Source organism: Peromyscus leucopus, chromosome 19 (genome assembly GCF_004664715.2).
Source record: "Peromyscus leucopus breed LL Stock chromosome 19, UCI_PerLeu_2.1, whole genome shotgun sequence".
NCBI lineage: Eukaryota > Metazoa > Chordata > Mammalia > Rodentia > Cricetidae > Peromyscus > Peromyscus leucopus.
This window is the reverse complement of record NC_051079.1, coordinates 65895662-65917926: the sequence shown is the minus strand read 5'-3', so window position 1 is coordinate 65917926 and position 22265 is coordinate 65895662. Positions and strand designations below refer to the sequence as shown.

General features: G+C 40.3%; 1 protein-coding gene across 1 annotated transcript in view; it reads left to right on the top strand.

Annotated features, from left to right (window-relative positions):
• The window catches only part of Slc14a2 (solute carrier family 14 member 2), a 450072-nt gene that overhangs the window by 257361 nt on the left and 170446 nt on the right, over positions 1–22265 (top strand). The window contains exon 4 of the mRNA XM_028871987.2: positions 8240–8305. The gene's annotated coding sequence lies outside the window, so the exon portion shown is untranslated. The remainder of the gene's footprint in view (positions 1–8239; positions 8306–22265) is intronic.

Genomic DNA, 22265 nt, shown 5'->3' with positions numbered 1-22265 from the left:
CATCCCTCATCCTCTACCTTCCATTGCCTACCCCTCATCCCCAGTTTACTCATGGAGATCTCATTTATTTCCCCTTCCCAGGGCGATCCATGCATCCCTCCTAGGGTCCTCCTTGTTAGCTAGCTTCTCTGCAGCTGTAGGTTGTAGTCTGGTTATCCTATGCTTTACATCTAGTATCCACTTATGAGTGAGTACATACCATGTTTGTCTTTCTCAGTGTGGGTTACCTCACTCAGGATGATATTTTCTAGTTCCATCTGTTTGTCTGCAAATTATATGATGTCATTGTTTTTTACTGCTGAGTGGTATTCCATTGTGTATATGTACCACATTTTCTTTATCCATTCCTCAGTTGAGGGGCATCTAGGTTATTTCCAGGTTCTAGCTATTGTGAATAATGCTGCTATGAATATAGGTGAGCAAGTGTTCTTGTGGTATGATTGAGCATTCCTTGGGTATATACCCAAGAGTGGTATAGCTCTGACGTAGATTGATTCCCATTTTCTGAGAAACTGCCATACTAATTTCCAAAGTGGCTGTACAAGTTTTCACTCCCACCAACAGTGGAGGAGTATTCCCCTTGCTCCACATCCTCTCCAACATAAGCTGTCTTCAGTGTTTTTGATCTTAGCCATTCTGACAGGTATAAGATGGTATCTCAGAGTCGTTTGACTTGCTTTTCCCTGATGGCTAAGGATGTTGAGCAATTCCTTATATGTATTTCAGCCATTTGAGATTCTTCTGTTGAGAATTTGATTTAGCTCTGTAACCCATTTTTAATTGGATTGTTTAGTATTTTGATATCTAGTTTCCTGAGTTCTTCATATATTTTGTAGATCAGCCCTCTGTCAGATGTGGGGTTAGTGAAGATCTTTTCCTATAGTGTAGGCTGTCGTTTTGTCTTACTGACCATGTCCTTTGCCCTGCAAAAGCTTCTCAGTTTTGGGAGGTCCCATTTATTAACTGTTGCTCTCAGTGTCTGTGCTGCTGGTGTCATATTTAGGATAATGGTCTCCTGTGCCAATACATTCAAGGCTACTTTCTACTTTCTCTTCTATCAGGTTCAGTGTAACTGGATTTATATTGAAGTCTTTGATCCACTTGGACTCAAATTTTGTGCATATTGATAGATATGAATCTATTTGCAATCTTCTACATGTTGACATCCAGCTATGCCAGCATCATTTGTTGAAGATGCTTTCTATTTTCCATTGTACAGTTTTGGCTTCTTTGTCAAAAATCAGGTGTTCATAGGTGTGTGGGTTAATGTTAGGGTCTTCAATTTGATTCCATTGGTCCACAAGTCAATTTTTATGCCAATACCAATGAGGTTTTTTTTTTTTATTACTGTAGCTCTATAAGAAAGCTTGAAGTCAGGGATGGTGATACCTCCAGAAGTTGCTTTATTGCACAGGATTATTTTAGCTATCCTGGGTTTTTTTGTTTTTCCATTGTTCTTTCCAGGTCTGTGAAGAATTGTGTTGGTATTTTGATGGGGATTGCATTGAATCTGTAGATTGCTTTTAGTAAGATTACCATTTTACTGTGTTAATTCTACCTATCCATGAGCATGGGAGATCTTTCCATTTTCTGATATCTTCTTTGATTTCTTTCTTCAAAGACTTGTAAAGGATGATGTTTCTCTAATTTCTTTCTCAGCCCATTTATCATTTGTATATAGAAGAGCTACTAATTTTTTTAGTTAATCGTGTATGCTGCCACATTATTGAAGGTGTTTATCAGCTATAAGGAGTTCCCTGGTAGAATTTTTAGGGTCACTTATGCATACTATCATATTGTCTGCAAATAGGGAAAGTTTGACTTCTTCTTTTCCAATTTGTATCCCCTTGATCTCCTTTTGTTGTCTTATTGCTCTAGCTAGAACTTTGAGTACCATATTGAATAGATATGGGGAGAGTGGGCATCCTTGTCTTGTTCCTGACTTTAGTGGAATCACTTTGAGTTTCTCTCTGTTTAATTTGATGTTGGATGTTTGCTTGCTGTAAATTGCCTTTAATGTGTTTAGGTGTGTTCCTTGTATTCCTGATCTCTACAAGACCTTTATCATGAATGGGTGTTGGATTTTGTCAAAGACTTTTTCAGCATCCAATGAGATGATCATGTGGGTTTTTTTTTTCTTTTACTTGGTTTATATGGTGTATTTCATTGACAGATTTTTCGTATGTTGAACCATCCTTGCATTGCTGGGATGAAGCCTACTTGACCATGGTGGATAATTTCTTATGTGTTCTTGGATTTGTCCCAGTATTTTATTGAGTATTTTTGCATCAATGCTCATGAGGGAGATTGGTCTATAGTTCTTTTTCTTTGTTGCATCTTTGTGTGGTTTGGGTATCAGGGTAACTATAGCTTCATAAGAAGAGTTTGGCAATGTTCCTTCTGTTTCTTTTGTGTGCCTCTGAGCCATAAAGAAAGACAGAAGGCAAGAAATTTGGGCAGGCCCAGATCATTTAGATGCATGAACTTACATAGCAGGTGTGTGGAACAAAAAATGAAGAGAAGAGGAAGGACTGCCAGATTTCTTATAGATGTTTGCACAAATACAGGGACTTGAAAACTAGAGATTGTCCTCTAGCAAAGTTCAAAAACATCCTTTAGTTTCTCTAAAATGTCTCGTATTCACACATCTTTCTATTTGGATGTACTGCACCTTAGAATAATAATCTTTGCTGGAATATTTTTGGTGCACAAATGTCCGTAATGTTGAGAGTGTCACTGTAGATCATAATGGAGTTTCGTACCCTGAACTCAGCCATGTCTCCTGTGGCTATTTTTGCCTTCTCTCTCCTCATACCTGAATTTTGTTAGACTGTTTAAAATAATGTTGCAGTTCATTAATATTTTCATGGTTTCCCTTAACCATTATTTCTAAAACCATTTGCCTTGACTCAGCACTGAATTCATTAAAATCTCACTCAAAGTCTTTCAATAGGTTTTCCATGTTCTGCCAGTGGCTGGAGTTTGTCCTCTAACATGTTCAAGACAAGGTTCAGGCAGCAGTATCTTCCTGGGTCTCAGTGTTCGGGTTGCACTTGTATTTGAGCAACAGTTTGAACACAGAGAGTATTTGTTCTTGTTTAATTCTCAATGATGAGGTTTTATAAGCATCATATGACTGTGGGGAGCTACGATGCCAGGCATTTCTGCCCGTTTGGAGAGAAGTGTTTAACATGGTTTACTTTACTTTGTGTTGAAATTGGTCATTTGGATGGTGAACACCTTTGGCTCCAGGGTTGATGTGTCTTCATAACTCTTTCCTGACACAGCCTGTGTTTTGTTGTCTGTATCTCTTTGCTTTGTGTGGCATGCAGATTTCAGTATTTTATTCTGGAGATGTTTTGTTATCGTATTATTCCAGATCATTTTCTGTTCTGTTTTTGCTTCACTCTCTTTGGCAAGCCCTGTGTTGATGCATCTGCACAGATCTGTTGGCTCCACCCCATCTTCTATACTGATGTCCATTCTTCATCCTTTAAACCTTGTGCTGTGTCACCTTATATTCTTATGACTGGGGTTTTGTTGCCTAATTGGATCTCTAATTTGGAGATGACTTTGCTTTTCCTCTACTTCTTCCCTGAGCTCGCTCAGCTCACTGTGCTTGTGTGGGCTCTCTCTCTCTCTCTCTCTCTCTCTCTCTCTCTCTCTCTCTCTCTCTCTCTCCCTTCCTTCCTCTTTCCCTTCCCCTCCTTCTCTCTCTCTTTCTCTCTATCTCTCTCTGTGTCTCTCTCTCATAGCTTATTTTGTCTCTGAGTTGTTTTGACACTTCTTCCCAGACATCTTATTTTATTTAAACTAATTTTCTTCACTGAAGTTTGTTGTGTTAATATCCATTTGTTGGCTCTGTGCTAATTTGCCTGGTATACATAGTTTCCTTTTGCTTGACTGCAACATGATTTGGGGTGTGTGTTCTTTTTTTATTTTTCCTCTGGTTATCAATTCTATTATAATATCTTTGTAATATTATTCTGATAATTTTTATTCTAGATAACAACTGACTGGGACAATTCCCTTTTAGCCACCTATTTTGCAAAAAGTTTTGGGGAGGAGGAACCCATGACAGTATCCAGCATAGTCTGGCTTGTTTACTATGATGCTATCTATCACATGTAAGGTTGTGACCATAGTCATGTATGCAAGTAAATTTCACCTTTATCTCTTCCCCCAAGAAAAGAAGAGATTGGTGGTCATAAGCCTGATTAACATGAACATTTTCTTCTCTGATCCTCTTCTCCAACAGGAATACTTAGATGTTTCGTCTACGTATTATCTTGTTTGTTCGAACTCCTGCATCCCCACCTCTTAACAAGGCCCAACTGCTTTTGCGGGCTGCCTATTCACTTTAGATCAATTGTTCCCCCCAAAGACTTTGTTGCCTTTGCCCTTCTCCACAAACTCTGGGCTCTGCCAGCTTTGTTTGAGGTCTTTGGCAGACCTTCCTGCATCTACCTGCTGGAGTCACAAATGTATTGCTTTTGGCAGACCTTCCTTAATAAAGGTGGGCTCTGTGTTTCTGTTTCAAATTTTCCTTGGTGTTTTGAAATGAATTCAAAGGAAGTGGACAGGGCTGTCTGAACACAGCTGTCTTAAGGGTAGACATCCCTTCTATATAGCTGTTCAACCCCTGAATCGCTAACACCTAGGGCTGTATCTGGGAAAGATGTGATGGTCCAGGAGTACTTGTTAAACAAAATGAAGATGTACAGAACCAGGCAAGCACTTCTCAGATGTAAGGGCAGAGACACAAGTGTACTGAAGGACTTTCTTTAAAAGAACTGCAACAAAGGATGCTCTTGGCTCTTCGTGGAATGGGCAATGAGGCATACCTCCCAGGGCTTTCCCATGCCTCGGGCATTCCCAACCTACTTTATCCATCTTTGTTGTATCCTCTTAGCATCTGGTACCCAGGAACTTATAGGATCAGTGAATTCTATAGGAGCACTTTATGCACTGGCTCTTTTAAACTCTAATCTAATATCTAGCCTCAGTTTTTATGCATATGTTTTTAATTTATTTCTCCTTGGCTAATTTCTGAAATTGGCAAGGCCCCTTTCCTCTTTATTGCACATTTTTAGAAAATTAAGGGTAAAACAATTTCTTTGTACCCAAATTTCAGTAAATAGTGGTGATATAATCATTCATGTCACCCACAGCAATGCCCCTAAAGTCCACTGGTGACCAGAACTGTGTTCAGAGGCAGACATGAAGGAAGGATTAGTCAAGAAATAGAATACTACAAAATATAAGGGCTTAATTTCAGTCCTTGTGAACTCCTTGGGGTCCTTAGATTTAGGGATGGGAGGGCTGAATAGCCTCTACTAGAAAGGAGCATCTTTAGTCAACACAGCTACCAGCGTCCAGGCTTCCCTCTGGTTTCCTTTATCAAGAAAACACCTTTGACTGGAGGACTTTATACCATCTCAATCCCCTGAGGGTAAGAAGTGTGTCCTTGGACTGCTCTCATGGCTTCTTTAAAGTGAAATAATAGGTACCTGAAAAGGTAGATTTGGGGGTTCTACTTTCCCATAGGTACTGCTCAGAGTATTCAAGTATCTAATTCCTCACTGCATTCCTTGGTCCTTTTAGAAATCACCCCTGAATGATTTTCTTTCTTCCCTTCCTTTGTCTTAAGTCATTCATAATCTCTCACATTACTCATATTCATAACACTTCTCCCTGCTGAGCTAACAGGAACTGACTACCCACACCTGCCTGTGCCTGCCTTCAAGGAGTATTCACACCTACCCGGGCGTTCACACTAAAATGAGAAGCATCACAGGAGAGGAAAGGCCAAGGAGATGCATGCCCTGTCTGCAGAAACATGATGAGCAGCTTTCTAAGCTGGAGTCACCAGTCTTCCTTCCCCCAGACATATATTGATATTATCCTCATAGTTCATATCAGCAAAGAGCTTTGTCTTACATGCCTGAAAATCTGTGCCTACCTCTACCTTGGGAGCATATCTAGATATTTTCCAGTTACCCTGGTTTACTGGGAACAGTTCCAGTTAATGTCTGGGTATCTACTTGTCCTAGAAATGAATTATTAAATGACAAATTACGCGACGTGTTGAAAAATAAATGCTTAAATTTTAAAATGCAACACCAATAATTATGGCTCTAGTTGGAAGCAATGTCCTTCTTTGCTTGTCTCCTTTGTTGAAAAATACTGACTCACCGTGAAAATGACGCAGGCAAAGACCCGAGCACAAGTCATCACACAGCCTGCAGCAAGGAGTTGCAGGAAAGTTAGAGAATGTACAGCCATGAATGCAAATGCTGGCTAGGCTCAGGGAGGTTTTATGAAGCTTGAAGGAAGAATCCATTGCAAAGTTTGAGAGGAAGAGGTAGGCCTCCAAGTCTGAGCTTGTTTCAATATTCTGAATCAGAATAATGTCGTCTCTGGGCCAAGGAAAATAGTGCTTACAAAGTCTGGACGTTCTGTGTGGCTGTCTCGCCTCCTTTTCTATGGCTATAATGTGCCAGCGACCTCCCTCTGTTATTTCATTTATGGCAAGGACTTTGGGTCTTGCATCTGGTTATAATGGTGATCTATGTATGCCATCTACAGTGGACATGGCTAATGATCCTATTTTATTTCTTAATTAAGAATTTGAAAGTATCACAAATTACTGCAATTAACACACATTTTCTTCCTCATTTATTTACTTATTTAGATTCTAAAATCGCACCCTTAGCTTAAACCAACCGCAGGGTTTGGAATCTGTTAAAATATATAGCATTCATTAAAATATGCATTTGTCCCCTACAATGAGTCATTGCAGTTCAGAAATGGCGGTGTTATCTATGTATAGGAAATGCTTCCAAGAAGAATAGCCATTGAATTCAGCCCATCCAGCTTGGTAGCATAAAATCTGAATTTATTGACAACCTCTTAAATGAGAAATGGGCTGAATATTTTCAAAGTAGCCTGATGTGGTATTTGCTTCACATTCAGTGTTGTTGCTCTCCCTTTCAAAGCTCTTGGAAACTAAGCATTACACACTGTCAGAACATCAGTGTCCACTAAAGATGAGTGATTTTAAGGTGGTTCAAGTCATCAGAATGATTTCAAAACAATGGTATCTTGAATACTGCTTAGCATCAAATTATCTAGTAACTTTCAAGAACCAAACTTAGCTTTCACTCTTGGGGTTTTTACTTACGTTTCTAACTGATTTAAATGAAGACACAGTTTAAAGGGGAGTTGAAAATAACCCAAAAATACATTGTGAATTATGCTACAATAATATTCATAGCAGTCTTCTTTATAATAGGAAGAAAAATAAAGGAGTCAAACTGCAACAATGTAACATTAGGTGAATTGTAATACAGCTGAAATATTAGATACCCACTAAATGCTATGTGCCTTATATGATGTATGGCTGCATTACCCTAAAAAACAGTAGCTTAAAACAACAAAAGTTGTTCATGGTTCAGTAGGTCAGAAATATGGGTGTAGCTTCCCTTGGCGCTTGATGTGGGCCTCTCAAAATATTGCAGTGTGGGTGTTTTCTGGAACCATAGTTGTCTCATTATTGAACTAGGAGAGGATGCACTTTTATTCAAGCTCACTAGAGTGGCTGTCAGAAGGATTCATTTTTTTCATGGACTGTGAGTCAGGGGTCTCCCTCAGTTGCTCGCCATTCATAAAATGGTTTTATTGCCACATGCAAGTCAGTCAACAAGGGAGGTTAAGCCACACAAAAGACAGATTTGTTTTTGTTACTTCATCTCAATCTCAATACTTTTGCCATTTTTTTTAGTTTTGTTTAGAACTCAGCAAAGCTCACCCCATACTCCAGATTCAACTGGATTGTACCCAATGATGAGGACAATAAGGAGCAGTAACAATTAAAAGCCATCTGAGAAGCTGTCTGCCACTTAAAGACTTTTTTACAAAAGTTATTTATAATATTATATTCAATTAGAAAAAAATAGTTCAAAGCCATGTGTACAGTATGACCCCTTTTTCAAACTAAAAACAATATCCATGTGGGTCATACATAAAGACATGAAACAAATCTAAATGTTTCATGAGTTAATAGTATTTTGCATATAGATCCTGTTTTTCAATCTTTCTGGGTTTTTTTCTAAAAAAAAATTATGGTTCATAATTTTCAAAGGTATCATTAAATAAAAAACAAAGCAATATAAATGTTGCAATGTTTCTAAAACAAGATACAATGTTTCTAAAAAAGATATCTCTAATACCTTTTCAGGGCTATTTCTTATCACTTGAAGCCATTTAAACAGAAGTTCACAAGACCACCGAGACCAAGGAAACTGTGAGTATGTGCTCGAACTTGTTGCTGAGGTCATGGCATCTAAAACAGCTGTTGTAAATATAGATGATGAAAAAGTTAAAGTTGTTTTTCCCTCTCTGTGATCACTGGGCTTTATGGGAACTGCAACGGACCTGCAATTGGCAGGTCCTATGAGAATGGTCTTCCCCTTGAGTCTTTCCAGCTCGATTCTTGTTGCTTCCAGATATGAGCTAACACAATCGCATCACCATCTCCTCTGCAAAATCCTAAAGGGAGAGGTTCTATTGATATGTCAAAAATAGATGAGCAGATCAGACATGGCTGAACAAACTGCAAATTTGTAAAAGGAGAAGGATGAGTGAGACAGAAAATACAGCCACTGACAACCTCCATACTTCATCAATTTTTGTGTCTCATGTCCTAGGAGGGCCTCAGTTGGGAGACTTCTAGCTCAGGTTTGGACAGACATCTTCAACAGTGTAAATGTGCTAAGGTCACTTCTGATGAAAATTACTGTATTGTCAAGCAGAAAAGTATTGGTTGATTGACGCACAAGCCACTCTATAACAACACAAAGTATAAAAATGGCTGCTTAGGACTGGCAAACATGTATTGATAAGAAAGGAAGGGAGTGGTCACCAAAGTGTCAAGATATTAGGCCCAGATATCAAATACTAGTGGATCTCTTTCCATTGGGAGCCATAGGACAATCGATGATATAACAGATAACAATCAAGATACCAATGTCATACAGCAGGTAAGAAAGCTACTCAGAGAAATTAGACTACCACAATAATTTTGAATAATCTGTAAATATGAGCTCAGAGACATATTTCTCTTTCATTATTTTTGATGCTGGGGGATCTCTTCCAAACCCATCACCAGCAACCTATAAGGGGTGTGTACAGTTTGGATGCATATGAATGACTTCATTGTACCTTTATGTTTTGATTTGACACAAAGGAGTGCCAAAGAATCTCCTCCAACATTCTCATATGCTTTAGAAGCCTCAGGTCTGAAATGAAATAAATAACTTGAAATGCTGTAAATGGATTTGGGGACAGTTTTTTTAGAAGGTAATAATTACAGTAGATCATTAGATTTTGTGTTTTATTTTTCAATAAGTCTTCAATAAAATAAAATTTGGTTGTTTTAATGTTTTAGTAACAAATATATGGAACAATGGACTAAAATTTACCTATTTTAGTATTTTTAAGAAGTCCAACAGAAAGAGCAAAAGATAAAGGGATTTCAAAATCATACCATAGCAGATCAGCATGGAAGATGATCGCTACTATCACTGGGCTGTTGCCATTATTATTTTGTGGTTAACATAGACCAGTTAAGGAAGTGGCAACTGTAATGATTATCTCTGCTGGGAGTCTGAAAGAGCCAAATGAATCTTTATGTCACCCCTTATATCACCCTGCTTTTCCTAACAAAATTCAGGATAGGGACACTTTTTTATGATGCAATAAATAGTGGCTGAGGGCTGGCAAGATGGCTCAGTGGGCATAATCCCTTGCTGAAAAAGCCTAGCGACCTGAATCTGATATGCCCAAATCTTCAGAGAAAAGAAAGAACTGACTCCTGAATGTTTTCCTCTAACCTCTGACCTCTGTCCTCTATACATATACCATGGCCTGTCCTTACACACAGACACACACACACACACACACACAAATAATAATAATAAATATCTTAAATGGTATCTAACTTCATTTTCTCTGCAGTCAGGACATGATATGTTCAGTCTTACCTCTAGTCTTAGTATCTATATCTTTTAATGAATTATTCTCAGAATTAAATTTTTTAAAATTGTAATTTTGAATCCATTAATAAAAAACAGAAAGACAGAATCCATTAGTCACTATGCTTGGAACATACAAACAAAGTGATCACCAGCTGATGTGAACTTTTCTCATGACTATGAGGAGTTGTGGAAATAGAAAATGTATAAACCAAGACAAAGACAGATGAGTAGAACCAGAAACAATGCTTCCCATGCTTGAGTCAACATGGCTGTTCTGCTGCTTTTTGTGTTGTATCAGTTTCACCTCCGTTGGTAGCTGTAGAAAGAAGTAAATATTATGAAGCAGGGAGCCCAGCCTGTTACGATTATATGATGTCAACCTATAAGGAGCTTTACAGCACATGACCCAAAACATCTATTTTATAAATTGGAAAATGAAGGCACAGGCAGGTGAGGGGCATGTCTAAGGTCATAAAAAAGAACAAATATTAAGTTGATTCGTGGGTGACTACACTAGTTTCCTATTACTGATGTAACAAGTTACCACAAACTTAAGAGATTTAAAGCAACTTTATAGTGTTGTAGGTCAAAGGTCTGATATGGATCTCACTGGCTAAACCCAAGATACTTGCATGACTAGTTCCATTTTAGAAACTCTGAGAACAATCCATTTACTTTTCCTTTTCAGTTCCTAGAGACTGCCTATGTTCCTTAGCTTATGACTTATTCCTCCATCTCAAAATTTGATAATGTTGCATTTCTCTTGACAATTCTCTAATCATATTTCCAACTACAGCTAGAAGGGGTTTTCTGTTTTTAAGGCCTCACATGACTGGATTGGATCTAAGGTTTTAATCTTTTTGACACCTAAATACCGCGTGTACAGGTTGATGGGAATGCAGACATGCACATCTTTGAGTTGGGGCAGGTGATGTTTTGTCTGTCACGGGCAGAAGGGAGAAGTCATAAGTCAATGGTGTGTTGGCTGAGAAAAAAAATATTTGTGGACACCTGTCAGAGGCCCCCTGGATTCAGTCTCTGAGGTGAAAGCTTTATGTTAGAGAAGAGCTCTCACAACCAGCTTTTGTCGGGGATGGGAGAGAATACTCAGAAATACTCAGAAAGAGGAAGGGGTATGTCACAAAGCCTTCACGTATCCCCGTAGAGATCTCTAGAGTAGAACTGTCCAGAGTGGCTCGGCTTTGAGCTCTTCTCCCTTTGGTTGCTCTGACCACATCAAGCAGTCACTAGACGTGATCTGTCCTGTTGAGGAAGAGCATAATCCATCGTCTCTCTTCTGCACACGACTTCCAACTGCAAGGGCAGTGGGTCCTTTATTCAAGCAGAAGGATCCAAGCAACCTGCTCCCATAAAACCCATTCCTAAGCTTCATGTTTCCATGTGAAAGGAAGAAACGAGTTGGCTATGGCCTATTTGGAATGAAACAGTTGGAAGATAGGGCAGTGGTCCTAGAAGTAGAGCTTGGGAGTCAGCAGGGAACAAACCCAGCATTTCATCTTTGTTTTAAGGTTAGACGAGACAGGGTTTAGAAGAAGAGCAGAATTTTATTAATACTGCATGAAAACCCAAGCAAAACTGGGCAAGGACAGCATGGGGATAGAAGAAGATCAATGGTGTTGGCTCTGTTATTAAAAACACAGATGATGAATTATTAGACTAAGATCCAAAGCTAAGTCAGAAATCCAGGGCTCTGTCTAAACTACAACAGAGAAGTGGCTATTGGCAGAGGCAGGGTAGGCAGTTGTGATGGGAACTTAGGGACCCAACAGCTTCTCAATGGGTTGAAAGCAGGGTCAGCCAGGGAGGTGGGTGGAGCGCTGATGAGAAACCCTGTTTCAATGAAACCAAAGGCAAGAACTTAATTACCAAGGAAAGGACATTTTGTATTATTAATAGATTAAGGAGCAGGCTATGGTGTTGTATCATCTGGCCCATGAATGTCATTTGGCCCAAGTCCAAGGCTGATCCTGGCACAGGAGTGAGAGATGCAAGGGTCAGAAAGATGTGTGGCAGAGCCATATGCTCACTCCGGGGGAGGCACTCTCACATTATCTCAGAGCCGACCTCAGTGCTCAATTTAACTGAATTGAGTCTGCACTCCAAAAGGCAGGACAAAGACTGATTTGTTTCCACCCTTGCACCTACAGGGTTCTCACTCCCTCAGGTCAGTGCTGAGCCCAGCATCCATATACAGGTAACAGACTTCATGGACCAGACACACTTCATGGATCAATAACTCACCTACACTTTTCCACATATCCAGACCACGAAGTCAGGAAATATTTACCAAAGAGACTTCCAGAGGCCAGAGAAACAGCTCAGTGGATAAAAGTGCTTACCACCCAAGCCTGACAACCTAAGTTCAGAAGCCACATAAAGCCAGATGCATATCTGCAATTCCAGTGGGCAGGAGAACCACTTGGAAGCTTTCAGACCAGTTAGCCTGCGGGACACTTGTGAGGTGCAAGAAACAAGAGAGACCTTGCCTAAAAAGAAAATGGAAAGTGAGAACTGATTTCTGAAAGTTGTTCCCTAAATTCTACATATGTCATGGCACATATGTGGCCATATTTACATTCGCATACACATCACACCACACACACACACACACACACACACACACACACACACACACACACACACACCATATGCACAGAAAAATAGAAAAAGAAAGAAAATAATGAACTTCCAACCAAGTACTGCAGTTAAGTTATGTGTACACCAGCAATTCCAACACTCAGAAGTCAAGGACAGGAGGATTATTAGTTCAAGGTCAGCGGAATCCTATTTCAATAACAACAAATTATTATTATCATTTTATTGTTATTATTATTATTATTTTAAAGAGAGAGTTCCTACATCTTCTCAAAGAACATATAGACATTACACTGGGTGAACCATACTTGGTAACAAAATTAGTTCGATTCCCCTACATGTCCTGATTCAAGTAACACTATGAAGTAGGGCATTTCACACATACAAATGTCAGGAAAACCACTCACGGCCCTAGGATTTTTATAAGGTCTCACATTTTACCAAGTACCCCCACTTACATTTTCTTTGGAATTTCATGGCACTGAGGGTGGGAGTGAGGATCATGTCCTATGTTCAGGTAAAGAAATTAAGACTCTCAAATATGAGTTCCTAATGCCGCAAAGTGAATCTCTGGCCTGGCATCCAGGCCCTGTGATTGTAAGCTGCCTCTACCCCGTTATTACAATAAAGCCCTCAGAGAAAAGAGCTTTGCATAGCAGTGCTGGAAGTTTGGGAGAAGGAGCATCAGGAAGAGTAGAGAAAACTGAGGAGGAGATGGTCTGAACTGTACACTGGTTGCAGATCACGCTGAGATCACTGTGTTTAGCCCTTTGTGAGTCTGACTTGTTATTTTGAGATCTCAGAAGCACTCTCACACCTTTATCTCACTTGATCAGCTCAGCAACCCTGGTATAGGGCAGGTATAGGGCAGTTAAGAAAATAAAACCCAAAACAGTCATGTGATTCACCCAAGAATAGATAGGCATTTGATAGCAGAGTCACAGTTGGGACTTACTTTGAGGGCAGTTGCATTTGGAATGGATGGGGCAGTAGATAATTCTCCAGGCTGGCAGAAAGGAGCAGTTTATTAAAAGAGTATGCAACATTAATATGAAAGTTTAAAGGGTCAAAAACAGTCAAAAAATTAATATAAACTACAAGGAAGAGGGGCTCAGCTCACAGGCATCAAAACAATGACATAAGAGTGTGGTAGAGGTGTTGGGATATAGAACCCATTGGAAAGAATTAGAAGGTTCAGGAAAAAAAACGATGAATGCATGTTTGGAAACTTGGCACAGGATGAGGTGATTAGGCAGGAAAGATACAGGGTATTTGATCCACAGTGTCCAAAAAAAATAGCTTTTTATATTGGAAAGTTAACATTACAATTCCATCTCAAACAAAAATGATAAATATTGTAAATAAATTCCAGGAAGAAGAAAAGCTAGGGACTTTTTTTTTAAGTTTTAAAATATTATAGTAAAATTCAGGACAACATTTTTATACCAGGAAATAATTTCTTAATATTCAAAACAAGCACAAAAGGAAAGGACAGATTGGAGGGTGTAAAATTTTCAGTTTTCTGCAGAGCCTGAGACAGCGTGAGCAACACTAAAGGAGAGGTGATGGATTTGGAAGAGCTGGCAGCTGCAGGAAAAGGTGCCCTGCTCTGCTATCTATTGGTGAAATGCCAATTAAAGCAGTGTGGTGCCATTTTACACCTATCTCATCATCAAAAATCCAAAGGTTTGACAATGTCAAGAAGGTATCGTCACCCATAAGGGACTTCAAATTGTTTCTGGTTTTGTTTTTGTTTTTTTATTAAGAAAATTTTTCATTCATTTTGCACACCAATCAAAGATCCCCCTCTTCCCTCCTCCTGCCCTCTCAGCCTCCTCTTCCCAACCCACCCCCCACTACCCCCCCCCCGACAAGAAGGCAAGGCCTCCGATGGGGAGGCACATCCAGTAGAGGCAGGTCCAAGCCCTTCCCCCTGCCTCGAGGCTGCAGGAGCTGTCCCTTCCTAGATAGTGGTCTCCAAAAAGCCTGCTCATGAACCAGGGATGGATTCTGATCCTACCGCCAGGGGGCCCTCCAAGCAGACAAGCTACACGATTGTCTTGCCAGGCAGAGGGCCTAGTCCAGTCCCATGCAGGCTCCATAGCCATTGATCCAACTTTCATGAGTTCCCACTAGTTTGGTTTGGTCATCTCTGCAGGTTTCCCCATCATGATCCTGATCCATTTGCTCATAGAATCCCTCTTCTCTCCCTTTGACTGGACTCCTGGAGCTCTACCTGGTGTTTGGCTGTGGATCTCTGCATCTGCTCCCATCAGTCATTGGATAAAAGCTCTGTGATGACAGTTAGGGTATCACCTGTCTCATCACTGGGACAAGCCAGTTCAGTTCAGGCACCCTCTCCACTATTTCTAGTAGTCCAAGCTGGGGTCATCCTTGAGATTCCTGAGAACTTCCCTAGCACCTGGTTTCTCTATCCCCATGATGTCTCCCTCTATCATGGAATCACATTCATTGCTCTCCCACTCCATCCCTGTTCCAGCTTGACCATCCCATCCCCTTATGTTCTCATCCCCCATCCCTTACCTTCCATTGCTCACCCCTCATTCCCAGTTTACTCATGGAGATCTCATCTATTTCCCTTTCCCAGGGCAATCCATGTGTCCCTCTTTGGGTCTTCCTTATTAACTAGCTTCTCTGGAGTTGTGGGTTGTTGTATGGTTATCCTTTGCTTTACATCTAGTATCTACTTATGAGTGGGTACATACTATGTTTGTCCTTCTGAGTCTGAGTTACCTCACTCAGGATATTTTTTAGTTCCATCCATTTGTCTGCAAATTACATGATGTCATTGTTTTTCTCTGCTGAGTAGTACTCCATTGTGTATATATACTACATTTTCTTTATCCAGTCTTCAGTTGAGGGGCATCTAGGTTGTTTCTAGGTTCTGGCTATGATGAATAATGTTGCTATGAACATAGCTGAGCATGTGTCCCTGTGGTATGATTGAGCATTCCCTGGGTATATGCCCAAGAGTGGTATAGCTGGGTCTTGAGGAAGATTGATTCCCATTTTCTGAGAAACCACCACACTGATTTCCAAAGTGGCTGTACAAGTTTACACTCCCAACAACAGTGGAGGAGTATTCCCCTTGCTCCACATCCTCTCCAACATAAGCTGTCTTCAGTGTTTTTGATCTTAGCCATTCTGACAGGTGTAAGATGGTATCTCAGAGTTGTTTTGATTTGCATTTCCCTCATGACTAAGGATATTGAGCAATTCCTTAAATGTCTTTCAGTCATTTGAGATTCTTCCATTGAGAATTCTCTGTTTAGCTCTGTAGCCCATTTTTTAATTGGATTATTAGGTATTTTGATGTCTAGTTTCTTGAGTTCTTTATATATTTTGTACATCAGCCCTCTGTCAGATATGGGGTTGGTGAAGATCTTTTCCCATTCTGTAGACTGTCATTTTGTCTTATTTACTGTGTCCTTTGCCTTACAGAAGCTTCTCAGTTTCAGGAGGTCCTATTTATTAATTGTTGCTCTCAGTGTCTGTGCTACTGGTGTCAAATTGTTTTTAATATCTCCGAGAAGTGAAGAGATGCATACCCTAACACAACTAAATTTATGCAACAATATCTACCCTAGATATTGTTATATATTTGTAATATGTTTATTTATTATGCTTATTATGATATCTTCGTAATATCAAAAGCAAAGGCAACCTAAACATTCATTAACAGGGCAATGAAGAAACAGTGGGTACCACAGAAGTGAACATTAATGAGTTGCACACACACACATGTGGGAAAATGGTCTTTGAAAATCTATACTGAGTTTTAAAAAAAATCAAACCATATGGTGGCGGAGAGGGGCAGGCCAATGGTAGAGCTCTTGCCTAACATGCATAAGGTTCTAGATTTCATCTCCATCACTGAAAAGCATAAATAAATAAATAAATAAATAAATAAACAAACAAACAAATAAATAATAGGTAGATAGATAAAAAATTAATATGCCACTTGCATTCATATGTAAAACACAAACAATGTCACTGAGTACATTTCAGGCAAGCATAGAGAAAGCATAAAAACAGAATAATGCAAACAAGATCAGGAGAATGTTTTTCAGAAACAGAGTAAAATAGACTCACAGAGAATAGGCAAAGAATCTAATTATATGTGTAGTGTTTTATTTGTTTAATTAAAAAGTAAAACAAATTCAACATTACATGTTTAATATAGTGAATGAGTCAAGAAAGGGGGACAAGAAAGGGAAAGTTAGCGACCACAAGCCTCTTCCCCGGGAGAAATGAGAAGGCGACAGGAGCAAGAGCCTGCCAGGCAATAGGACAGGTAGCTTGGGAAATTATTTAAGGCTTTGGTTTTACAGTGATTTAAATGCAAAACACATTTGGTAGAAAATATACCTTGAGTTTTGCTCTTTTCCTGGACTGGTGATATGCTGTGTGGCACTCTCCTACAGTGCTAGGAACACCCAGTGGACCCAACTCTCTCCAACAGAAACAGCCACGGCATGCTACATTACTGAGCTACCATGTTCAGCAGGCTAACTACATGTTCATCTTCCAATACTTTCTGCTTATCACAATGTAGCTCCATCATTCATGAAGGAGCATTTATACTGAAAAAAAAAAGATCTAAACTAAAATCATGCATCAATATCCCTGGAGATATGGTGTGTTGGGAGAGAGCGACCAGCAGGATGCTTATATAAGTTTTAATTCCATCAGGGCACTGTGTTATGATTTGACCTGGTTCCACTCTCTAGGGTGTGGACTGGAGATGATAACAGCAATCCCGCTACACTAGTGTTAGTACCAAATGAAATAATAAATGTGGAAGGACTTTGCAGCTCAGCAAGACTGGGGGACCTGCCATTTCTCATCCTCTTCTTTGTCCCTTTCCAAGTGCACTAACGGAGCACCGGGCATCCAACAGAGTAAGGCTGTACTCACAAGAGTCCCACCGTGCCCAGTGATGGAGCTTTCCTACCAAATAACTCCAGACTCAAATTAGACTCCAGTGAGTTCATCATGGATAATGTAATTATAAGACGCAGCAAATAAATTGATAGTACTTGGCTTCTTGGTTTTTAAGAGGAGGCAGGGAGAGAAAGAATACAGCGCTTGAGAAAGATGATCCTCTATGGAATCGACCACCATCACCCCAGCCACTTGGCCCGTATTCAAATTCACCCCAAGGAGCACTAATGTGTCTCTGAGGTGCTGCGTAGCTATCAAATGCTTTATAGCCTGAAACCCCAGCTTTGCCCTGATACAGGAGTGGCTGTGCTCTCCGGCAGATGTGTCCATTTTTCTAGCTTCCTGAAAAAGAACCTGGACACTGGAACCATTGCGCTTTCCTTGGTGCCATCCACCTTGCTTTCTGAGGCAAGGCCTCTCACTGACCGGGAGCTTGCTGAGTAGATTAGGTTGTCTGACCTGTGAACCCCAGTGAGCCTCAGCACTACGATAATAAGCATACATCTTAACACTGGCTTTTCAGGTGGGTGCTTAACATCAAATTTGTGTGCTCATGAAGGTACATTCTTTACCAGTTGAGTGATCTCTCCAGCCCCACTGAGCATTCCTTCTCTGTTCCCAGACCCTTCTGTGCCCAGCTGAGGTACCAAGTAGTAGGAGTATAAGCAAGAACCAAAGAGACTAGCAGGAAGATTAAGGTAGAGCCACTGGGCCTTTTCTTCAGGTTCTGTCTTGTTGCTGTGAGAAGGAAGAGATCAGCTGCTTTATGATGGAGAGGGGAGGGGAAGAGAGGAGAGGAGAGGGGATAGAAGGAGAGGAGAGGAGAGAGGAAGAGAGGGGAGAGGATGGGAGGAAAGGGGAGAAGTGGGGAGAGTAATGATGAAGAGAGATAGTGGGGAGGAGGAAATGAGAAGTGAGGAGAGGAGAAGGGAGGTGAGGACAGAGGAGGAGACATAAGAGAAGTGATAAAATTAAGAGAATTCTTAAGCTGATGCAGAGGAAAGACAGTAAGGAAACAGGAGAGAAACTAACATTTATTTACACAAGAAAATCACCTAGACCTTTTCAGTCAACGCACTGATAGTACTCTCTGTGTGAGTGTATGATTTCATTGGCCTGAGAGTCAGAGAAAACACATTCTTTCCAAGATCACGAAGAGTAAGGAACAGAGAGGGCTCCAAGTTCAGGCCACTTTCTTCTGATAAGATGGCTCACCAAAGATGTCAGAGGCCTCTCCAAGTGGGAGGCCCAGCAAAAGACAGAGTGACCATGCACTTGTCCTGTCCATAAGCATTCCCCTAAGGGACATTTGATTATTATGGTACTATAGATGAGCAAGAAGACCCAATCTAAGACATGGCCTCACATTTACAAGCTTTCTGAACTAACTACATGCTTAAAATATCATATAATATGATCTCTGCAGAAAATGTACACGCTGCTGTGTAGCCAAAATCCTTTCAATGAAAGTGTCTATGCTGTACCACAGTGCCGATAGAGAGCATAGCATGGTCTCTGTTCACAAGGCTGCAGGTGAAGGACATGCCTCTGGAAAAAGATAGGTAAGCAAGAGTTGCTGGGTTCCTGGAACATAAATAAGGATGGAGGAGGATCTGGGACACAGCTGAGATCTATTCAGAGCTGTGCAGTGTCTTTCTAAGATGGAGAGTATTTGGTACAGCTATGTCTCTCTGGCTGTGGCAAGTGGTCTCTTCCCTTGGGGAAGGAAAAGAGAGTCTCAGGAGAAAGGAACCCAATGGGTTTTGGTTAAAACCTGACCATTGTGAGGGATGTTCCACACCTATTGCTTCCCCTTCCCCCCACCCACACCCACCCCGCCCCAGACTCTCCAGCCCCTGCCCTCTTAAGCCTTTCCTTCTCCATTTTTCCAACTCTCTTCCTACATTTTCCCTACGTTCTACTAACCCCTGTTCCCTTCATAAACCACACCCCCAGGCCACTCTGTGACCTCCACCTGTGCTCCAAGCTAAACACAGAAACAATTGGAAGCCAGAATGTGTATAGAGGAGAGAACAGATGGTGTTTGTCTTTCTGGACTTGCTGCTTCACTCAATGTGATTTTTTTTCTAATTCTATCCATTTACCTGTAGATTTCCTTGTTTCATTTCTATTTACAACCAAGTAATATTCTATTGTGTATATGTACCACATTATTTTGGGGGGCACCTTCTCTCTTTCATTTTGGAGATTTTGTCTGGCTTGAGCTTGTAAAGGCCTTGTGTGTGCATCACAACATCTGTGAGTTCATATGTGCATCAGCTCTGCTGTGTCTAAAGACACTGTTTCCTTGCAGTCATCCACCACTACCTCAGGCTCTTACAGTCTTTCTGCCTCCTCTTCTACATAGATCCCTGAGCTCTGAGGATAGGGATCATCCCATTTAGGGCTAAGTGCTTCAAAGTCCCTTATTCTCTCCACATTGTCTAGTTTGTGGGTTTCTTTGTTAATCACCATCTACTGCAAGAAGCTTCTCTGTTGAGGGTTGAACCATATACTGATCTGTAAAGTTCACATTTTTCTTATTCATTCATCTTTTAATGGACATCTAGGTCTATCTGTTATGGATAGAGTGGCCAAAAGCCACATGGATTGAAAGACCTTCTGCAGCAGGGTAACATCCTTTGGGTACATACCTGGAGTGGTACAGCTGGGTCATACATATCGAGGTTCTATTTCTAGCTTCTTGAGAAACCTCCAGACTGAGCTCCAACATGACTACATTAGTTTACACTCCCATCAAAAGTGTAGAAGGTTCCCCCTTTCACACAACCACGCCAGCAGTTGTTGACATTTGTATTCTCCATGATGGCTATTCTGACTGGGGTGAGATGGAATCTTAAAGTAGTTTTAACCTGCGCTTCCCTGATGGTTGAGAGAGTTGAGCACATTTAAAGTATTTCCTAGCCATTTGTTACTTTTTCTTTGGAAAATTTTCTTCACAAACATAGATAAAACTATCCAAATAGTTGATATGAAGACACTGAAGTCCAGGGACAGACAAAGCAATGCTGGACCAAAATGATACTGTAAGAGGTATTAGCAACTACATAGTATGCTATGGAGCCATAGTAATAAAAATAGCATGGTTCTGGCACAAAAGCAAACACTTAGGTTGGTGGAGTAGAAATAAGGATCCAGATGTAAATCCACACAACAATGGTTACCTGGATTCTTTTACCAAGACTCCAAAACTACACCCTGGGCAAAAGATAACATCTTCAACAAATAGTACTGGGGTAAATGGATCCTAACATACAGAAAGATAAAAGTAGAATCCTATCTCTCACTCTTCACAAAACTTAACTACAGATGGATCAAAGACCTCAACATAAAAAGGAAAAAGTAGGGAATGTGCTTCAACATATATAACACAGGTTAGATCTTTCACTGGGGGGGGGGGCAGCGGGAGAATCAACAGATGGTTTCATGAACTGAGCATCAACTAAAGGTTTCTGTACAACAAAGGAAACTGTGAATTAAGTAAATAAGAAACCCAAAGAATGGGAGGAAATCTTTGCCAGTCATTTATCCAAGAGAAGGTTAAGATCTAGAATATATAAAAGGCTCAAAATGCTAAGCAAAGTATAATACTTCTATTACCAGTGTAGCCCGGCCAGACTAAGAGCTCACTGTGTAGACACAGGTTGTCTCAAGCTTTCCGTTGGATTCCATGCCTTTCTACCATTCCACAAAGTAGCCTAAAAATTACAAATCATCTAGCCAACCACATTTACCCAGTGCCAAGTTTTTCTTTAAGCAACCATTTAGTAATTATAGTACAAAGAGCTCCCTGAAAGCAGAGAAGAAACCTACATAAGTCCTAATTTGACATTCCCCTATAGTGAACTTTTTCTCACATGATTAAGATGATGGAGACACTGGAGGGTCTCTCTAGACAGATCTTGCATAACCAATTTACTAGATCGCATGAGTTATGGGATTTATCGAGGAATTAGAGGATAAATAGTATATACAGCGAAATATCCCTTTTGGGAGACAATTGGTTCCACGTTAGTTACTACATATGGCAAATTCTCAGGAGTGGGGGTTATCTTTAAGAATTTCAGAGCAAGACTCAACTCTCCTTTCTCTTAAGACTGTTATGAAAACTCTCACTAGTGCAACATGTCAACCTTAGATCACTATTGGGTGAACTAGACCCACTGACCTCAACTTCCAATAAAGCCAGAGCAGCGGAGTATCCTTGGTCCTTCGTTTATTTTTGGCCATTTTTCTTCTTTTAATAAACACAGCTATATTGAACCAGCTAAAATATAATACTGATCACTAAACTTAGAGTGTTCCTCTTTTTCATCATTGCTTAATATAACAACAATAAATATCCCAGATGTGTTAAGGACAAGGAGATAGAGTCAATTAGTTCAACAAAATATTTTACCCCAATTCCTGCCAAATGAAAAAAGATGCACACTGCGAGGTTGTGTTTTTTAAATATAATCAAAACACTTTTTGCTTATGTTCAGTCTGTGCAAGGCTCAGGCTCAACTATGATCCAGTGCGGTATATATAAACTAGTTGAATGTAAGCATTTGAAGTACTCCTGTCAGGAAGCAGTAGGCGAGCTAACTGCAGATCTTTTCTATCCCTTCAGCTCTTCCAAATTCC